Source organism: Typopeltis vanoorti, chromosome 18 (genome assembly GCF_054136105.1).
Source record: "Typopeltis vanoorti isolate ZY-2024b chromosome 18, IOZ_Tvanoo_1.0, whole genome shotgun sequence".
Lineage (NCBI taxonomy): Eukaryota > Metazoa > Arthropoda > Arachnida > Uropygi > Thelyphonidae > Typopeltis > Typopeltis vanoorti.
In genome coordinates this window covers 54,831,439-54,847,679 of record NC_143566.1, presented here as the reverse complement: position 1 = coordinate 54,847,679, position 16,241 = coordinate 54,831,439, and the positions used below count along the sequence as shown (strand labels likewise).

The 16,241-nt window shown below is 38.2% G+C and overlaps 1 protein-coding gene across 1 annotated transcript in view; it reads left to right on the top strand.

Moving 5' to 3' along the window:
- The window catches only part of LOC150096673 (twitchin-like), a 2,440,784-nt gene that overhangs the window by 392,459 nt on the left and 2,032,084 nt on the right, over positions 1–16,241 (top strand). The window lies entirely within an intron of this gene.

Genomic DNA, 16,241 nt, shown 5'->3' with positions numbered 1-16,241 from the left:
ATTTTTCTCTGATGCTATGGCTGACTTGCTAAAAATATGATATATCCTCTGCATTACATCGTCCTCTTTGAACAGAGTAGAGTTGGGAAAGCAGAATAAAGTCAATCAATTTTCTGAATACAGCCAGTGGAAAGATGTGGGAAAGGTTCTTTGCACCAAGTTAGTATGTAAAAATTTGTATTGGGTAACAGTTTTAGTGTGCAGAGAGGGGAAGTTTGGAATACCATATCTGTCAGTATCATCTTGGGGCAGATCAGTAGATGATAGACTAGATGATTCTAGATGGGGCACATCTAGAAGATGATAGGCCATATCAAAGTGAGGATTTTTATTTTTCTCTGATGCTATGGCTGACTTGCTAAAAATATGATATATCCTCTGCATTACATCGTCCTCTTTGAACAGAGTAGAGTTGGGAAAGCAGAATAAAGTCAATCAATTTTCTGAATACAGCCAGTGGAAAGATGTGGGAAAGGTTCTTTGCACCAAGTTAGTATGTAAAAATTTGTATTGGGTAACAGTTTTAGTGTGAAGAGAGGGGAAGTTTGGAATACCATATCTGTCAGTATCATCTTGGGGCAGATCAGTAGTTCAACACTCATGAAAATACCTATAAAATCTGTTAGCAACCATCTTATTATAACTAATAATTAAGGAATTGACAGCGTAGACTAGAAATATAAATTAAATAAACTTTAATATATACTTTCCGATATTTCGGCAAACGTCATGTTGCCATCTTCTTGGGAACTTAATACAAAGACAAGTGCACGCAAGTACTACATAAGAGCAAATGAGAACAGAAGCTAGGAAGCTACCGTTTTCCTAAAGTCCTGATGGTGCCCCCTGGTGGGCTATATTTGTAGTTCTTGGCCTTTGGGCTGAAGTTCTTCTGATAAATGTTTCCCAAATTTGGGGCGGTCTTATGCATCCAAATTTGTTGAGGTTTGACATGTTCCTAAGGGCTGAGGCTGATTCCATGAATAGTCTTTCATATTTGAACTTGCTGCGGTGTATTACTGTGTCTTTCTTCCATCTTATTCTGTGGTGAATATCCAGAGCGTGGTCTGCAAGCCCAGAGTGGCTGTACTGGTGAAATCGGATGTAATCCTTGTGTTCTGAGATTCTGATATTTGCTGTCAGGGCAAAAATAATCTGTTCAAATGATCAAGCCCTAACCACCGAACTAAATCACATCCGTGACACTTTCTCAGCCAACGGCTACCCCCCCCCAAAAGAATCCAAAAAAAATATTTAAACCAGTTATCCACAACCCACCTCCTCCCCCCCCCCCCCACTCACAAAAAAGATTACTCTAAATCCATCACCATTCCTTACATCCGTGGCACCTCGGAAAAAATCAACAAAATTTTCAAAAACATGACTTGACCACTTGTTACAGACCATATAGAAAATTGGCATCCCTTATCTGCTCCACTAAAGACCAACCACTTCTCCTAGACCTACCTGGTGTATACCAGGTCCCTTGCAGCTGTAAATTATCCTACTTTAGCCAAACAGGCAGGACAGCAAATATCAGAATCTCAGAACACAAGGATTACATCTGATTTCACCAGTACAGCCACTCTGGGCTTGCAGACCACACTCTGGATACTCGCTACAGAATAAGATGGAAGAAAACCACAGTAATACACTGCAGCAAGTTCAAATATGAAAGACTATTCATGGAATCAGCCACAGCCCTTAGGAACATGCCAAACCTCAACAAATTTGGATGCATAAGACTGCCCCAAATTTGGGAAACATTTATCAAAAGAACTTCAGCCCAAAGGCCAAGAACTACCAATATAGCACACCAGGGGGCACCATCAGGACTTTAGGAAAACGGTAGCTTCCTAGCTTCTGTTCTCATTTGCTGTTATGTAGTATTGTGTGCACTTGTCTTTGTATTAAGTTCCCAAGAAGATGGCAATGTGACATTTGCCGAAATATCGGAAAGTATATATTAAAGTTTATTTAATTTATATTTCTAGTCTACACTGTCAATTCCTTAATTATTAGTTATCATGTCTAACCAGTGTATAAGCCTCTCTACAAGAATAACCATCTTATTCTGAAGTAATTGTGTGTAAATAAGATATTTCGTAAAATTTTCAGAAAATTTTAAATAACTTTAGAATTTGTGCAATAATAGAAATTGTACAGTGGAAATCTACTTTCTATCTAATAATAGAAAAATTTAATTCACTCTATCTGCCCATTTTTATATCTATTCATATTATTACTCTGCTCTGATTGGAAGAAGGGTTTATTAAAATTTGTTATATGGCCCCCTTCACTAGACTTTGTGATGCTCAATGGCAGTTCACTGAAGCATTTTCATTCACATTTTGCTAGATGTTAATTGTGATTATTATTTTTAATGTCTGACCTCCATGTAGTCAGAGACTCATCATGGCAGGGTACACACTATCACACACAAATATCATCCAACTGTGCCTTAAAGGGATTCAATTCTATATTCACAACATACTCAAGCAATGCATTCTGCTGACCAAACACTCCATGCAAAGAACTTTCTGCTCACTCCTCTTCTCACACCCACCTTATACACTTTCCTGCCATGGCCTGTTGTTTTACTTCCCTCTCCCAAACTATGAAAAATCTCTTCTATGTCCACTTGATAACAACCTGTGACTGACATATATGTCTCAATGATATATATCCCCCTCCTCCTATTCACTAGGCTTTGAAATTTACATTCTCTCCATCTGTCCTCATACTCCACATTCACACTGACCACTTTATGAATCTTCTCTGAAAACTTTGTGACATATCCTTGTCACCATGAAAAACTAGTGATCAAATCTGTGCACAATAGTTCATGTGAGACTTTATCAAGGGCTTATAACTGAGATCATACCCTCTTAATTTCTTAATATCAAGGTCTTCCTTGTCATTTCCATCTGATGTAACGTCTTCACAACTTGTGTAACTTGGCACCCAAATTTCATGTCCTTGTCCCAAATTTCTCATCTCCTCTACCTCCATTAAAGTTCAACAAATACAGGTGGAGTGATTATTATGGAGGTCTTCAACTATGGAGATATAGACTAGAAGGAAAAAAGATCACATGGCAGAAAAGAAATAGAATTTATACACCTAAGAGATAATCACTTAAGGCAGCATGGAGGGGACTAGGGATGGTAGAATATTGGACCTGGTCATAGGATCAGAAGAGTTATCCATAACCAAGGTGACAACATTGCCTCCAATTGGAGAATGTAATCATGCAGTTTTGACTTGGGAGATTGTAAAACATGAGGAATATTCTATCAAGAAGGGGCATTTGTGAAACTACAAGGCAGGTGATTATGACATGCTTAAAAAAAAGCTTACATCTGTACCATGGCACAAAACACTTCAGGGTAAGGATGTTAGCAGTGCATTGGATATAGTTAAGGGTCATCTAGAGGAACACTATTAAATTAAATACCTAGAGTAAGGAGAGTTAATCAGGTAGGAATTAGATGGATGAGTAATATTGTTAAGCATGAGCAGCAGAAGCCAAAATGCTGTGGCGAGTATATAAAGAAAAAGGTGACCAGCAAACTCATCAACTGTACAAGGCTCACGCAAGAAAGGTGAACAGCATGGCAAGGAAGGCACAATCAGATTATGAGAAGAATCTAGCTGAACAGGCTGAAGGAAATCCCAAAGAGTTCTTTCATTATTTTGCAAGTAAGAGGAAGAATGACTATTGAAGATTAACCTTAATGAGTGATGATGAGGAACATGAGGAGACAGAAGCAGATAAAATACTTGAATTACTGAGTGACCACTTTGCAAGGATTTGTCATTCTAGTGAGGTTACTGCTTTAACCTATGTGATAGACACTAATGTGGGAACAGAGGTGGATGAATTGGATGTTCTTAGGATATTGCAGAATGTCAATACAGCTGGGGATTAGATGGGATATCAGCTTGGGCTTTGCGAGGGGACTGGCAATGCCTTCGATTAGGCTCTTTTATTTTAGTTAAGCTCTGTTAGAGTTCAAGGGAGTGTAAAGATGGCAAAATAATTCTTTTGCATAAGGGAGGTTCTAAGACTGCAGTAGTAAATTATCAGTATCTCACACATGATTGTAAAAGTATTAGAAAAATTGGTCAAAATGAGAATTCAAGAATGAGTAGATAAAAATATGATACTGTATGAGGATCAACATGGCATTGTGAAGGGTCGGTCATGTGTTGGTAATTTACTAACTTTTTATAATAAAGTAATAACTGAATGGGATAAAAGAAATCACAACATGATGATTTTGCTGGATTTTGCAAAGGCATTTGACAGAATACAAAATGGAAGTCTGTTACGTAAATTAGAATAAATGGGAATGGATGTGACACTGGTTAAGTAGATAAGAGGGTGGCTGCTGGACAGATATCAAAAAGTGGTATAGGGCAGAATCAAGGCGAAAACATTTGACTAGTGGTGTGCCGCATTCAGTGCTGGGATCATTGCTTCTTAATTTGTACATAAATGATATAGGAAATAACCTGAAAGGTTACTTAAGTATAAAGAGCTAATAAGCTTCATTTCAGCAATGAAAACATTACTTAAATTAAGGGGATATTAAATCCCACATAGTTTTAAAACCGAATAAGAAACTCAAAGATCGGAATCAGAGAGTTTCTTGCCGAATATAGTAGACTATAAAGTATCGGCGACACTAGCGTTAGCCAATGCAAGTGATCCTAGTACGTAGTACAAAACCGGGCAACTCGTTGCAAAGGTGGGGGAAGTCCAGATTGCTATTCTTAGGTATTTTCCATTAGGTATTTTAAAAACACATTTCCTAGGAAATGTGTTTTTACATTATGGAAAATACCTAAGAATAGCAATCTGGACTTCCCCCACCGCTATTCTTAGGTATTTTCCATTAGGTATTTTAAAAACACATTTCTTAGGAAATGTGTTTTTACATTATGGAAAATACCTAAGAATAGCGATCTGGACTTCCCCCACCTTTGCAACGAGTTGCCCGGTTTTGTACTACGTACTAGGATCACTTGCATTGGCTAACGCTAGTGTCGCTGATACTTTGTAGTCTACTATATTCGGCAAGAAACTCTCTGATTCCGATCTTTGAGTTTCTTATTCAGTTTTAAAACTATGTGGGATTTAATATCCCCTTAATTTAAGTAATGTTTTCATTGCCGAAATGAAGCTTATTAGCTCTTTATACTTAAGTAACTTAATGGTTGCACCTGTTTGGAAAACTCGTTCGCAGAGTGCATAAGTCCTTTTCGCTATACACTTTGGTATTAGGTCTAGCTACTCACAGATGAAACCTCAAAAAAGGCTGAAACCGGTCTGGGTAGTGACCTCCCTCCATAATGTAATTACAGCATACATTTCCTAGGAAATGTGTTTTTACATTATGGAAAATACCTAAGAATAGCGATCTGGACTTCCCCCACCTTTGCAACGAGTTGCCCGGTTTTGTACTACGTGCTAGGATCACTTGCATTGGCTAACGCTAGTGTCGCCGATACTTTATAGTCTACTATATTCGGCAAGAAACTCTCTGATTCCAATCTTTGAGTTTCTTATTCGGTTTTAAAACTATGTGGGATTTAATATCCCCTTAATTTAAGTAACCTGAAAGGTTATTACCTATATCATTCAGTTGATTGTTGATGATGCAAAATTAGGTAGAGTAATAGTATGAGCAAAATTTAATGGATTACTTGTTGTATCGAATTCCAACAAATAAAAACCCAGTTCAGTTATCCAATTAAATTAATAGGTGTCACTTTAATGTCAAGAAATGTAAAGTTACACATTTTACGATAAATAGATTACAAGCCGTGTATCACATTGATGGCACTGTACTCCAGGAAATAGATGAAGCTAGAGATTTAGGGATGGTGGTAGAGAGAGAGAGAGAGAGAGAGAGAGAGAGAGAGAGAGAGAGAGTTAAAGTTTAGAGCATATATTGCTAAGGTTGTCAAGGGTAGCCCATAAAAATACTTGGTTATTCAAGAACACATGAACAAGTAGAGTAAAGGAAGTTGTTATTCCTCTTTATGAGGCCTTGATACATCCACATCTGAACTACTGTGCTAAAGTCTGGTCCCCTATGTTTCTTGGGGATGTGGAAGTGGTGGAGAGGATTCAGTAGTAAGTGACCAAGATGGTGAGTGGTCTGTGGAATGTTCTCTATGAGGATAGATTGAAGGTGTATGGTTTGTAGAAGTTGGTTGATAGAAGAAAAAGAGGGGATATGATAGAAACATTTAAGTTGTTTAAATGGTTTTATAGACAGATGCAGGGGAAATGGTTCAGCACTTGGTTAGTGGGACAAGAATAAGTAGTTATCCTGGAAGTTGAATAAAGGTGTGGTTAGTAGGAGCGTGACGACTAGATTTTTTGCTTGGAGAGTTGTTAATGAGTGGAATGGGTTGCCAGAGTCTGTTGGTAGTGCTTTATCTTTATCAGTGGGTTCAAGGAGATGTATGATAGATTGGGTCTCCTGCGATGAGTCTTCAGACTCCATGGAGGTGCCCATATAATAATAATAATAATATTATTATTATTATTCAAATGACTGTGAAGTAAGAATAAGGAAATAATAGTGCCACTGTACAAGGCACTGATTAGGCCACAACTAGTTTCTCTTCACTTTGATATCGGATATCCGGGCGATAAAGTAGAATCCAGATTCCATTATCCAAGATCATCTTGTGGACCATGATATGCCAAATAGGAGGACAGATTATAAAAAAATATGTTTAGAAATAGCAGGAAAACTGCATAGGGTAATAGGCAGCAGGAGAATGAGAGGCCATCCATGGAAACTGTACAAATCATGTGACTAGGAAGTGAGAATTATTTATTTATTATTTTTATTTTATTATTTGATTTTTTGATTTTGTCGAATACATAACCCTGATTATCACACCTTTCTGATGGTGACATGCCTTTTGCCATATATGTTATCATCAGTTTCCTGATATTCACCCTCAAGGAGTATACAAGACACTAAGACAGTATTGCATGCTTTAGTTTGATTTTTCCAATTTCTAGTCAACAGTTTTACTTCAAATTAGTCCATATGACTTGTCAGCACTCCATTGCTGTCATATCTAATAGACATACCCAATAGACTATAAAAATATTATATTTCAATCATGAAATACTTTGAGTTGGTATATTGAAAAGAATTATAAAACTGGATGAAATCTCACATAAATAATTTTATTAACATAGAAATTTTGCCTAAGTATCATAAGCATTGTCAGTACAACACAGAACAAAATGAAACATTATATATATATATATATATATATATGTATATATTTATTTATTTATTTATTTATATATATATAAAGTTACTATTTTTTTAAATCAGCTACTCTATCCTATCTCCCCCACAAAGATGTAGACCATTGAATCTATTTAACTTGGGACAGTGAAGTAAAGTTTCACACATTTCTTTATAAAGCGATCTGCAAGGAACAAGAGTTCTTCTTGAATTTCATGAAGAACTCTTGTCTTCTTCCAATGAAAACTATGTTTAACGTCAAGCATAGAGTCCAGACTATATTTTTCAGTTTATCAGGAGAATCCATGTTGAATCTTGTCAATATTCTATTCAAAAGGCTAGAACTATTAAAACATCTACATCATGTCCATTCTTCATTATCTTCAGATGAACTGTTACAGAAAGAATTACAACATATGAGTTAACCAATCTCATATGGAGGTAGTTTTTTTTCTCCTGGAATCTCTTATCTTCCACATTTTTAACTGCTGGGATGTGTACATGCAGTATGTTGTATATGCATTATGGTGTGTAAATGTTGTTTAATGGGAAACAGACTTAGTGATAAGCCATTGGAAAACTGAGCTGTGGCTGCCACTATTATTTAAACACTACACTAAAGAATACTATAAACTATACTGAAATATTACATTTAAGTATAAATTCTCCAGAAGCAAATTACCCCAGACTATACATTGTATCTAGCTTAGATTCCCATAATCTAAAGTAAAAACTCTAATAAATAATAATGAAAAGTTATTTTTTTTTGCTACTGCCATGGAACACATCCAACAATAATCTCACCCCTCTAACATACTCATCTTTTTATTCACACGCGACCTAACTTTCATCATTTGCAAGACAAACAGCCTATTTGGTGCACTGAATTTTCAGAAAGTTCAGAAACTTTTATGGTTTTTAGTGTTTGTGTGCACTATGGTATAATACAATTAGTAACTGGAAAAAGAAATGGAAAACCTGAGTCCATAAGTAATGCAGCAAATATAATCTAGAGATGAAAATGAATATATCATCATTATCATCAAATTCCTGACTTGTACCCTCAAGGGGTGTACAGGATATGATTGTACTACATGAAAGACTTACATCACCACTAACTTCCTTTTTACAATTTTCCTCCAAATTAGTCTGTTACCTGTACTCCAACATTATCAGATCTTATATTTCTGTCTTCTAAGGCACTTTGTACCGTATCAATCCACCTATATCTTGGTCTTCCTCTGGGTTGTTTTCCTGCCAACTGGCAGAAAACACTTGTTTTTAGCTAATATTTCCTTGTCCATTCTATTTAAGTGACCATACCACCTGAGATTAGCTCTGCTAGCACATTCCTGGATGCTGACAATGTCAAGTTCTTTCCTAATATCCTCGTTTTTAATATGATATTGCCATTAATCCCATCTGTTCATGCCTCTAATCTTTCTCAGGACTCTCATATCTGCGGTCTCTAGTCTTTGGTCAAGTGTTTTACTTCTAACCCAGCTCTCAGATCCATTAATTAAAATTGATTTGATCACTGTCTTGTATATAGCTAATTTACTGTTTTGACTCATTTTTCTCTTATTATTATTATTCAGGCCTACATGGAGTCAAGAGACTAATCGTGGGAGGTCCTTCCTTCCTAGGAAACACAAAGTTTATCATACCACTCCTTGAACTCATTGACCATTCTTGTTCTCACCACTCTGCAAGGAAATGCATTCCACGGTTCAACCACCCTCCATGCAAAAAAACCACTCCTCACCTTCTTGCTCATAGCTTCCTTTCTTAACTTCCAGGGATGGCCCCCTTGTCATCAATGCTCCTTCCTGCTTTTCCAACAAGTGAAAGAACTCCCAGTGTCAACCCTGTAACTTTCTCTCAACAGTTAATAGTCTCAATCATATCATCTCCCCCTTCTTCTATCTACCAAACTCTGCAGTCCACATTCCCTAAGCCAATCCTCATAATTAGCTTTGTACAGTCCTGAAACCATCTTTGTTATCTGTCTCTGTACCCTTTCCACAGTTAATTTATCCCCGACCAAATTTGAGAACAATAGTCAAATTGTGGTCTCATCAGGGTCTTATACAATGGAACAATAACTCTTTTATCTCTGCAGGTCAGCTCCCTTCTCAGTATTGTAGCAATCCTCTGGGTTACCTTCACCACCTTTGCAATATGTTCCCCAAATTTCAGTTTTCTATCAATCATCACCCAAGATCTCTTGTCTCCTCCTACTTTTTCCTGTACAGCTTCTTCAATCGAGTATGCAGCCTCCCATAGATGTATCCCAAACTTCATGACTTTACATTTTGCTGCAATGAACTGAGACCCCGCCCCCCCATTTATTTGCCCATCTGTCAAGTTTATTCAAATCCTCTTCTAAGGCTGAACATCTGCTCTATTACTAATAACCCTTCCAAGCTTCACATCATCAGGTTCAACAATACAGGTCCAAGTACTGATCCCTGTGAAACCCCACTTATAATCTTCTGTCTCCTTGATATTGCCTCACCATACACAACTCTGTCATACCTATCAACCAGCCAATCCTGATTCCAGATGAACGCGACATCTAAACCCATGTGCTGCAACTTAAATATCAGCTTATCATGTAGCACACTGTCAAATGCCTTTGCAAAATTAAAAAAAAAAGGGCAGAATATACTTTTCCCTCATCATCCGCTCTTGTCACATTATTATAAAAGTTAATCATGTTACTAAAGCAAGAGCGCCCCTTAACAAATCCATGTTGACTCCCACCGATAACATTAACCTCATCTGCCCAATGCTATATGGTCCATCACTAATTTCTCCAAGATCTTAACAACTACTGACGACACACAAACTGGGCTATAATTAGACACTTCCAGTTTGCTACCACCCTTATGCAATGGCACTGTCTTACCTTCCTTCCATTCATTGGGCACCTTTCTCATAGCCAGACTTTCATTGAAAAGCCAGGTTAAAGGAGCTGTCAGTTCTTTAGCACATTCTCTCAAAACTCATGGTGAAATACCATCCAGTCCAACAGCTTTACTGACATCCAGAGTACTCAGTATTTGGAACACACTCTACTCCTGTGGCTCGAAACCTCGAACCTCTCCTATCTTTCTAGTATTAAAATTTACTTCTCCAGGATGAAATACTCCAGTAAAGTGTTCATTGAACAATTCCACTATGTCCTCTGCATCAGTCACTCTATTCCCATTTTTATCCTGCAATGTCATTCTTCCACAATCGTTTCTCCACCTCCTGGCCACATAGCTATAAAATAAACTAGGGTTTTCTTTGGATCTTAATGCCAATCTCTTCTCATATTCCATATTTGCCTTCCTCACCACAGTCACTTTCTTGGCCTGAGTCTTATATTCTTCATGCATCTGTCCTCCACTCCTCTCCTCATATCCCTTCCAAAATCTCTTTTTCGCCTACAGTTCCTGTTTGATATTGTTTGTCATCCACTTTACACCAAATTGTGTTCTCTTCTTCAATTGTAGAATACAGCTTACTATTGCTGCTAACAAATATCCCATAACAATTTCCCAAGCACTAATGATATTCCGCCCTTCCAATTCCACCTTCCATGGAACTGCCCCTAGTTGATATCTAAGACTATTATAACCACCTGCCTTATAATTCCACATACGTTCCCATTTCTTTGATACTCCTGCATGTCTATTCATTTTCCAAGTCAAAATCACGTGGTCACTCTCTCCAACTGGTAGGAGGGATGTTGTCTCACTTATTATCAGCTCTTCTGATGTTGTGACCAAATTCTGAACTCTTGTTCCCTCTATTACATGTTGCCTAAGACATTTGTCTCTTATGAATTCTAGAAATTTCATTCTCTTATTACTACATGCATTTTCTTCTTCCCACCCTATACTGCTGCAGTTAAAATCTCCCATAACAATCATTCTTTTTGCATTTACCAAGCTCAACTGCCTAAATATCTCCTCCTTCCCACCCTCTGTGCTCCTTGTTTCTAGCAACACCCCACTAAATATCCTGTCTTTGCCATTTCTACATCACACTATATGCTTTCAAAACTATTAGTGTCACTGCCTTCCAAAGTCATCACTTATCATAAGGAGTACTCCACCACCACGTTTTCCTTTCCTATCCTGCCAAACAATGCTGTACCCTGCTACTTCAATTCCTGTTATTATATCATTTTCCATCAATCACATCTCAGAGATCTCAATGATCTTTGGCCAGGCTGCCGCTGTCAGCACCACTAGTCACTGCTTCAATATCTATCATTATCCCCTCCAGATCCCACTGGACTCAGTGTTACCTTTTGTTGTCCCTCTTCCTCGAGGCACTCTTTACCACAAGAGGCCACCCCTGCTACCATCTACCCTGGGAATGCTAGTTTCCATGCATTGACACACCGACTTGTTCAGAAAACAGCAATCTCTCTCCAGATTCCTACATCCTTCCTCATCCAAATGCAATTGGTCTCTCACATACAGTTCTTTTCTGTCCTCAAATGCCCTCCATGCATCCACATATTTCAATCCTCTCTTTTGACACATTCTGGTTATTATGCTATTCTTTATTACTGCTCTTCTTCTTCTCAGCTTGTCACTATCATACCTGACCAACACAAACACACACACGATCTTTCCTCTCTGCGTTTTCTTTTGTACAACCTCAAGCAAGAATCTCAGATCTCTCGTTATCCGATTTACATTGCCTCTCAAGTCTTGCACACCATGGATCATCGAGTTTCTATACTTCACACCTGTTACCACTCTGTTCCTTTATTCTCTCTCTCTCCTGTAACTCTTTCACTCTGTGATCCCCTACTTACCTGCTGTCCTGGCATCACTCTACCCCTGGTTCCAGCATTCCCTCGCACTCTTCTCTCTCTTTCTCTCTCTCTCTCTCTCTCTGACTGTTTCCTTTCTCTCCTCTTCTGTCATTCCCATAACTCTCTCTCTCTCTCTCTCATTCCATCTTTTCTACTGTTTCTATTCTCTCCTCTTCTATCATTCCCATACCTCCCTCTCATTCCCTCTCTCCTACTACTCCTATTCCATATAAATTTATTCAGTTGACTTCCTACCATAGCAGCTTTGTGACTCTGTTGTCTATTTAATTTACTATCTTCACTAAAAACCATGCCTAAGTAGCTGAAATAGTTCTTGGAAGTTGTTGAAAATACGACTTCTGTATTTCTTTAACATTGGGATCACCTCCAGGTCTGGCACTCACCAATGAGACCTCAATAAAGGTCAAAACTGGTCTGGGAAGCGACCCTTCCCATAATTTATAGCATAATACATATACCTGTAAAGATGTGCCCTGCATTATGGAATACTAAGGCAAGTGATGTGAAGTCATAAACTTCTGCATACGAGTTGCCCCAGTCCTGAAAATAGTTCAGGCGCAAACTTGTTTGCTTACACTTGGTAAAGGATTAATCCAAGTAAATAATTTCTTGGCATCTTTAATTTAAATTAGCTGAAATGTTTTACTTGTTCTACCATTCACAATGCAGTTGATATTTTCAATGCTTCTGCCTATTCATTGTCTTTGTCTTGTAATTGCTGAACTTCATACCATATCTGTTACAACAGTTATTCAATTTAGTCAGGGAATCTTGCTGCATTGTATGGATTTTTTTAGAAGTATAACATCATTTCCATAAAGTAAAGAGCTGAGATTAACATCTCCAATATTGATATCAGTTTTAATATCGCTTTCTTTCATAATGTGATCCATATATTATTATTATTATTACGGGTATCTCCATGGTGTCAGTAGATTCATCGTGTTAGACCCAAACTATCAAAACAATATCTATCATAAATCTTCTTGAATTCATTTACAGACGGAGAACTCACAACTGAGTCAGGCAATGCATTCCACTCATTCACCACACTACAGGTGAAAAATCTAGTTCTCACACTCTAGTTAACCACACTTTTCCTTATTTTCCAGGGATGACCTCTTGTTCTTCCATCACTATCACACAGCTGAAATATTTCCCCTGCATCAATCTTATAAAAACATTTTAGTAATTTAAATGTTTCTATCATATTCCCTCTGGCTATCAACCAACCTCTGCAATCCACAAGCTCTCAATCTATCAATTTAGTTAGGGAATCTTGCAGACTTGTATGGATTTTTTTAGAAGCATAACATCATTTGCATAAAATAAAGAGCTGAGATGTAGGGAGCATTTTTACATCACTCACCAACTTAGTCACTCTTCTCTGAACCCTCTCCACAACATCCTCATCTCCAAGGAATCCAGGTGACCATACTTGTGTGCACAGTAATCCAAATGTGGAAGTATCAACATTATCATATAGATAATGGATAACAGAGGAGATCATGTACATCCTTGCCTGACACCAGATTTAATATTAAACTATCTTATTATTATTATTATTACCCCAAGACCTCATGGAGTCAAAGACTCATCTGGGAGGTCCATTTATCACACATACATCTCATCATACCATGTCTTAAACACACTCAAACTCCTTGCAGACACCACACTCTCAGGCAAGGCATTCCAATCATTCACAACTCTGCATGAAAAAAACTTGCCTTTCACTCTCCTACTCACACACTCTTTATACAGTTTCCAGGGATGACCTCTGGTTCTCCCCTGATCTCCCACTATTCTCTGTAGAACTTTTCCACCATTGATCCTATAACAACCGCTTACCAACTTGAAGGTTTCTATCATATCTCTGCCTCTTCCTCCTGTCCACCAGACTCTGCAAATTACAACTTCTCAATCTTTCCTCATACTTGACATTCCAGAGGTCAGAAACTACCTTAGTCAGTCGCCTTTGGACCCTTTCCAACATCTCTTCATCCTATTGAAAATCTGATGACCAAATCTGGGCACAATAGTCCATGTGTGGCCTAATCAAAGCCTTATACAACGGAACAAGAATCTCCCTACTTCTATACGTCAGTGTTCTCCGCATCATTCCCAGAAGCCTTTGTGTTGTCTTCACAATTTTGCCGATGTGTCCCCTAAATTTTAGATCCTTATTCACTATTATCCCCAGATCTCTTATTTCCTCCACCTCCAACAATATATTTTCACCAAGCATAAATTCTGCATTCCATTTTTGTTTTCCAAATTTTAAAACCTTACATTTTGCAGGATTGAACTCACATCCCCATGCCCAATCACTCAATTTATTCAAGTCTTCTTGCAAGGCCACAACAGCTTCAATACTCTCTATGGTTCGTCCCAACTTTGCATCATCTGCAAACAACTGAACATCGCCATCCAAATCTTCACCAATATCATTAATATACAAGTTAAACAGTATTGGCCCTAAAATAGACCCCTGAGACACTCCACTAGTGACTTTCCTTTTCCTGGATATCGCATCCCCCATACACAACTTGTTGATACCTATCAGATAGCCAGTCTCCAATCCAATGCACTAATCTAATATCCAACCCCATCTGCTCTAGTTTGACTGTCAACTTATCATGAGGTACTCTATCAAAAGCCTTTGCGAAATCCAAGTATATTACTGTGTATCCTTTTCCTCTGTCCAAGGAAGCAGTCACTTTATTGTAATAAGTAAGTAGATTACTAAAACATGACCTCCCTTTAGCAAATCCATGCTGTCCATCAAATATGTTACCATTGTTTTCAACCGAATTCTGGATCCTAGTTCTCACAAGCTTCTCCAACAACTTAACCACAACACCTGACACGCAGATAGGCCTATAGTTTGATGCTTGAGTTCAATCACCTCCTTTATGAAGTGGCACAATCTTGCCATCCTTCCACTCCTTAGGAGCTTGACCAAGTGCAAGACTCGTATTAAAAAAATATGTCAAGGCAGGTGTCAACTCCCTGGCCCATTCCTTCAGAATACGTGGTGATGTATTATCAAGTTGGTAATGGCTGGTTGTATACCTAGGGTCCGAATAGTAAAACAAGTAGGGGTTAAATAGATGAATAACACCATTAAGCTTGAGCTGCAAAAAAAGAAACAACTGTGGAGGGAATTTAAAGAAAGGGGTGACCTGCAGGCACATGAACGGTATAAAGTGCAGGCCAGAAAGGTAACGAGTGTGATAAAAAAAGAAAAAGCGGATTATGAAAGGAAACTAGCTTTGCAAGCAAAAGAGAATCCAAAACAGTTCTTTCAATGTTTATGCTGCAAGCAAGAAAAAAACTGTACACGGCAAAATGATTTTAAGGAATGACGATGGTAAGGAGGTCACTGAATCAGTCGATATAGTGGAGTTACTGAGCGCGCACTTTGCAAAAGCATATCATCCAGGTGGTGACATTGAAAAAGTGAAGGAACCATTAATTTATATGGGAATAGTGATGAATGAAGTGGAGGTGACTAGTCTATTACAGAACCTTAATGTGAACACATCTGTGGGATTGGATGGTATACCGGCACGGGTCTTGCGTGAAGCGGCTAAAGAATTATCAGTGCCCTTGACCATGTTGTTTAATCTGAGTCTCAGGTCTGGTTTAGTCCCGAAGGTGTGGAAAGAGGGGAAAATAGTTTCACTGCATAAAGGAGGATCCAAGACTACGGTTGCAAATTATCGACTGATCAGCATATCAGGAGTCGTTGTCAAGGTCTTAGAGAAAGTAGTCAAGGGAAAAATACAGGAATGGATTGATGAAAACGAGGTACTGTACAGGGGACAGCATGGCTTTGTGAAGGGTAGATCATGCTTCAGTAACTTGCTCAAGTTTTATAACAAGGTGACGGCTGAACTGGATAAGGGAAATGGGTTTACAGTGATACTGCTGGACCTGGCAAAGGCGTTTGACAGGATACCACATGGAATACTAATCCGTAAACTACAACATATGGGAATGGATATAGGGTTGGTGAGATGGATAGGTGGTTGGTTGATGGAGAGATATCAAAGAGTAGTTTATTCAGGAGTAGAGTCCAAAAGACGGCCTGTGACTAGTGGTGTGCC